The sequence below is a fragment of the Nicotiana tabacum genome, chromosome 9, assembly GCF_000715075.1.
Source record: "Nicotiana tabacum cultivar K326 chromosome 9, ASM71507v2, whole genome shotgun sequence".
Lineage (NCBI taxonomy): Eukaryota > Viridiplantae > Streptophyta > Magnoliopsida > Solanales > Solanaceae > Nicotiana > Nicotiana tabacum.
The window spans coordinates 6818373-6825091 of NC_134088.1; the positions used below are offsets into that span (position 1 = coordinate 6818373).

General features: G+C 31.5%; 1 long non-coding RNA gene across 1 annotated transcript; it reads left to right on the forward strand.

The window, feature by feature from the left end:
• The first annotated feature begins 3349 nt into the window (after positions 1–3349).
• LOC142164339 (uncharacterized) lies at positions 3350–4756 on the forward strand. The gene is made up of 2 exons (XR_012695123.1): positions 3350–3488; positions 4405–4756. It is a non-coding gene; the product is annotated as an uncharacterized LOC142164339 (long non-coding RNA).
• The last annotated feature ends 1963 nt before the right edge of the window (positions 4757–6719 follow it).

The following is a 6719-nucleotide window of genomic DNA, read 5'->3' on the forward strand; positions in this document are numbered from 1 at the left end:
AATACAAAACCAGAAAAAAGCAATGAAGCTGAAAAATCTCTTAAAAACATATTAGCTCAGTTTAACTTCTTTGAAAATGACTTTTCAATAGTTACACAAATGAATGCCAAAAAATTAGTGCAGATAAGCACAAAAAATCCGTCCCTCGGGCACACTACACAATTAAATAGGTAAATGACAGGCAAATAAGAAAGATAAGCACATAAGGTTCGCCCCTCAGGCATAGTGTCAACAATCCGCCCCTCGGGCAATATCTCAGAACAATACCAGCCCCCCGGGCAATCACATAGAACAATACTAGCCCCTCTGGCTATATCTCACATCACAATGAGTACTCGCGCTCACTGGGGGTGTGCAGACTCCTAGAGGGGCCCCTTACGGCCCAAGTCCAATATCAAGCCACCTTGTGGCATCATAAACAGGCTCTCGACCTCATATCAATATCAACAAGCCACCTCGTGGCATACATATCTCAGGCCCTCGGCCTCATAATCAAATTAGTGTATCACCGCTGCGGCATGCAACCCGACCCAAAAGATATCCTCACAATACAGCCCCTCGGCCTTACTCAGTTAAAAATCACATAAGCCTCTCGGGCAACAGTAAAATAGTGTTTCTCAGCCCAAAACATTATTTAAATATCATTTGAGTATCAAAACTGAGTGAACATGGCTAAGTTTTGAAAAAAATAGTAGAAAATAACATGACTGAGTTCAAGTATAAAGTCAAAACAGTGAGGCAATATCAACAAAAATCCCCGAAAGGTTCAAATAGTTGGCATGAAGCCCAAATATGGCATTCAGCCCAAATAATGATGATAACAAATAGATTTCAGTTAAATATACGGTAAAACCATCAATTGGGACGAACCAGGTCATAATCCCCAATAGTGCACGACCCCACGCTCGTCATCAAGCATGTGACTCACCTCAATATAGCACTACGAAGTGCAATCTAAGGTTTCAAACCCTCAGAACATCATTTACAATCATTACTCACCTCGATCCAGTCAAAACTCTAGCCCGCGATGCCATGCCCGCACGAATCGACTTCCGGATGCTCTAAATATAGCCACAATCAGTACATAATCATTAAAATAGGCAAAGGAAACGAAGCCCACTCGAAAATATCTAATTTTACATCAAAATCCCGAAATTGCTTAAACCCGGCCCCCAGGCCCATGTCTCGGAATCCGATAAAATTAACATCAATGGAATCCTCATCCTCACGCGAGTCTATACATATCAAAAACATCAAAATCGAACCTCAAATGGCCCTCAAATCCCCACTCAAAGGTCTCTTAATCTCAAGCCCTAATTACCCATTTTTGCTACTGATTTTTCCATGGAATTCAAGCTTACAATGATAGAATTCATCATAGAAACAACTTTAGGGACCAAAAATCTTACCTCCATGAAATCCTCTTGAATTCCCTCTTCAATTAGCTCTCCCAAGCTTCAAATCGCCCAATAATGGAGGTACTTAGCCTCAAAATCGCGGAATAGCCTTTTTAAATCATTCTGCCCAGACATAAAAATCCTTCTTCGCGAACGCGGTCAAAGCCTCGCGTTCGCGAAGCACAAAATTACTTTGACCAAATCTTCACCGCGAACGCGTCCTACCATTCGCAAACGCGAAGACTTGACTCCCTAACCCAACGCGAACGCGACTCCTTTTCCGCAAACACGAAGAACAAATAAATCCTCAAACCCAGCTTCTCACTTCCCCTATGCGAACGCAGAGCCTCCCTCGCGAACGCGATGCACGACGAACCCAGTCCTTTGCGAATGTGGAGCCTCCCTCGCGAATGCGAAGGCTAAAATCTCCACCTCACCAGCTAACCCTTCGCGAACGCGAAGGCCAAATGCCTGCAACACTGAACTGCAACTTTGCAAAACATGAAATGGTCCGATTGACCACCTGAAACTCACTCGAGGCTCTCAGGACCTCAATCAAATATGCCAACATATCCCATAACGTCATTCAAACTTGTTCCAACCTTCGGTACGCTCAAAAAAACATCAAAACACCAAATTCGTATTGGATTCAAGCCTAAAAATTCCAAAACCTTCTAAATAACTCTTTCGATAAAAAACTCAACTAAACCACGTCCGAATAACCCGAAATTTTGCACACACATCCCAAATGACACAACGAAACTACTATAACTTCCGAAAATCCATTCTGACCCCTATATCAAAATCTCACCTATCAACCGGAAAACATCAAAACCTCAATTTCGCCAATTCAAGTCTAAACCTTCCACGGACTTCCAAAATGCATTCCGATCACGCTCCTAAATTCCAAATCACCCAACGGAGCTAATTAAATCATAAAAATTTTCATCCGAGATCATATACAAACAAGTCAAATCTTGGTCAAACCTTTCAAATTTCAAGCTTCAACTGAGGATTATTTCTTCCAAATTTATTCCGATTACCCTGAAAACCAAAACCAACGATTTACATAAGTCATAATACATCGCATGGGGCAGGTCACACTCGAGAACTAACGAGCAAAGTGCAAAAGCTCAAAACGGCCGGTCGGGTCGTTACAGAGATTCATGTAGTTAGCCAACCTCAACTTGAGTTTGGGATTGAAGCATTTAGGGTCAGGAGCGAGTTCGACCGAACCCAGTAGTTTTGGTTTGAACTCTATATTTGTCTTAAATTTTTTTTATTTAAATGTATAAATAATTAATTTAGAACCCACTAACTTAAACAGATTAGAATCCGAATCCATAAGCTTGAAATCCTGACTCCGCCTCTGAGCATAGTAATCATTCTTGCTAGTTTTTCTCACCTCAACTTGAGCTTAAGCTTGAATTAGTTTTTAAGGTTAGTTAGAAAACCTACATAAATTATAGGGGTATTATTACTTTTAGTCCGCGCCAGAAAATATTTACATTTGGTAGCCGAAAAAGTGTATAAAATTTGTATAATTTTTGTATATAACCTACAATATATATATATATATATATATATATATATATATATATATATATATATATATATATGTAATTTTTATATATTTTTTAGACTATTATTTTTACAGCGGCTATACAATATCATTTTCCCTAAATTATACTATTGTATACTTGCCCTAGTATCAAGTAAATTTTTGACTTTCTTTAATTTACAGTAGTAGGAATCTTGTTACTTTCACGGTGATGCAAGAAAGAAAAAACTTTGATCAGTTCAAAAGTTTATCAAGACTCAGTACTCGTCTGATTATTTTTTCTTTCCATATTTATCTAGTTTATTTAATTTGTTTGACATTTTCCTTCCTTCTGTTCAAGGTTAATTTATACAATAGTAAATAGGAGAACTTTTTATGTTTAAAAAATTATTCTTGAATCACTATAAATACACCCTTTGGTATAGCCTCAATTTCACAAAGTATTTCAAATTAAGGAACTTAATTAGAAATGGCGAGCAAAATAACTTTGTGTGCTCTACTCTTTTGTTTTCTTCTCATGTTTGCTTCTGGTGAGCAATTCTTAAGCATTTGTCTCTTTCTTATTTACTTTCCTATTTTCTGGTTACTAACCTTACCCACCCATACCCCACCCACCCCTCCCCATCCCCCTCCCACCCACCCCCACCCTCACCCTCACCCTCCAACCCAAACCCTCCTCGCACCCTCCATCGTAAACAAGCATATTATTAAGAGTAATTTCTTTTCATATTGTAGATAAAACACTTTCTTTTTCATTTCAACAGTATTAATGAGTATTTTTTTTTCATGATGTAAAAAAAGTATTTTCTTTCGTTTCAACAAAAAAATACTTTCTTTTCGTGATGTAGAAAAGTATTTTCTTTTATTTTAACAAAATGATGTAATAAAAAGCATTTTCTTTTATCTCAACGAAATAAGTATTTTCTTTCATGATGTAGAAAAAATATTTTCTTTCGTTGTAACAAAATGAGTATTTTCTTTTCATGTTGTATAAAGAATAATTATTTTTTAACAAAAAAAAGGGCATTTCTTTGTTTTTATGAAGAATTAACCTAAATAGCCGATTACCCAATCACTTAAATTAAAATTAATTTGCGGATATATAATATGTGTATAATTCATATATATTGTATTTACAATCATATATAATCACTATATAATTCATGTATAATTGCTGGTAAAATTGCTGCCATGTGATCTAGAGGTCACGTGTTCAAGCCGTAGAAATAACCTCTTGCAGAAATGCAGGGTAAGATTGTGTACCATAGACCCTTGTGGTCCGACCCTTTCTCGATCTCGCACATAGCGAGAGCTTAGTGCACCGGGTTGCCCTATATAATACCAGCTAGGAAAGATGAACCATGGATAATCGGGTCAACTAGCTATTTGCGTAAAGATCCGTTTTTAATTGCCTTAAGAGTTCTTTTGTCCTATGGTTTAATGCAGAGATGAAGATAACAGAAGCAAAGTATTGTGGAAAGCCTAGTAAAGGCTGGAATGGGAAGTGTTTTCCCAATAAGTGTAACCATTGGTGCAAGAAGGAAGATGCAGCTTATGGAAATTGCTACAACAAATATTGCTACTGCTATTACAAATGCTGAAAATTAAATGGATAACAATATAAAGCCATAGGTCTTTTCTTATGGCACATGAAGTTTATCTTCTATAATATAGTATAGATAAATAAATGATGTTATTACATATGGTTATTGTAGCAATGACCATATTATCTTTTATGGTCTTAATTAATGTTTGTAACTTGATGTTTTATATATAAGAAGTATGTAGTATTACTGTATAGATTTGCAACATAAACAGAATAGATTTTACAGGGCGGAACTATAGTCGACAAAGAGTGGCCAATTGAACACCTTTTGTTTAAAAAGTATTAGTATTAGTACCCGCGCGATGCGCGGACACAAATCATATTAAATTGTGATGTTGGTTATTTGAATCATGTGCAAATAACCTTAAAATATAAACCTCTCAGATAAAAATTATATAACATTAGATATTAATTATGAAGTAGGATATGAAATTATTATTCAAATCTCGTAGTGCACAACCTATTTTATTTTTTATTTGTAGCAATCTAACTACTTAATTTTAGTACTTGCACTTCGTTTTGCTAATCAGTATCAAAGAATACTAACTTATCATATTGCGATCTGTCTTGTTTGAGCACATTAGATCATATTATTTTAACAAACTTCTTACTATCACTTTATTTTTATGTAAAATTTAAATATGTCTTATTCATCACATTATTTTTACGCAAATTCTTTTTTCTTATAGTTATTGTATTATTTATTATTTAATATTATTTTACTATCATATAATTTTTTATTATCTTTATTAATATCTTGCTTATTATTCTTTTAATATTCTTTAATAAATATAAATGTTTTATTCTTGAAATTTGGTATATTTTTATGCATTCAATTTTTTTAATCATTTAAATTTATTGTAATATTTTTAAATATAATTTAATGTTTTAATTTATTTATTTTTAAACTAATTTAATGTATAAGTATCCTCACACTATCTCTATTTTTTAATAAATTCTCTTCCCTACTATAAATTTTAATTATTTTTATATTAATTTTTTATAACCAGAATAATATCATATTTTATTTTAAATTGTAAAATTGAATTAGTCTAAAATATTAATACATATATTTGATGATTATGTTACAAATATATTGAGTTATCTTACAATTATTTTTGTATTAGATGCAGTTAAATTTTCTTTTTTTAAGCTTTAAGATACAAATTTAATTTTAATTTTCATTAGTAAAATTACCTATATTAGAAAGTTATTTATATTTTTAAAATTTTATTTTAATCATAGAAAAATAATTTCTTAATTGTTTGAACATATTATATATATGTAGTAATATGTTTATTGTCATTTTATTTCTTTACGTCATATTTTTAAAAATAAAAACTTATGAAATAAAAAAAAATTCTTCTCAAATTCAAATAATTCCTATCATTCTATTTTCTAAATTGGACCGCATTTTCAAAATATTATGCTATATATTCAAACTTTAACTAACTGCACTCAATTCAGATATTAATCATAGAAAAATATTTTCTTTGTTGTTTGAACACATTATATGTTAATGTTGTAGTAATATTTTCATTATAATTTTATTTCTTACGTAAATTTTCTTTCCTTTTTAGATTTAATACAAATTTAATCTTTGATTTTTATTAGTAAAATTTACCTATATTAGAAATTTATTTTCTATTTTAATATTTGTTTTCATAAATAAGACTTCAATTTCGTGATATTATCCATAGTTTGGACATTCTAATCGTAGTTTTAACAAATTTCTAATTTCAAATTCAAATAGCCTTTCTCTTTCATTTCTAATAGTAATTTTTTAATAATTTTGCTAACTTTTAATCTAATATATAGTCTTATTACATTTTATGTGGATTTTCATTAACTCGTAACTTTTTTTAATATCATTATAAAATACTATTCTTTAATATAATATAGATAAATATATAATTTATAATCATAAATTAAAGATTTATTTTGTTTTAAAAATATTGCTCAAAAATTTTAAATTATTTAAATTTTAATAAGATTTTAAGCATTGTATATTTAATTTATTTTATTTTCTAACCTTATGATTTATAAATATCTCATATTATCTCTAATTTATTTCTATTATTCAATATTTTTAGTTTTTGATTTTATCTATTAGACTTGAGTTACGTGGACTTATCCATATTATGAATTTTCTTAT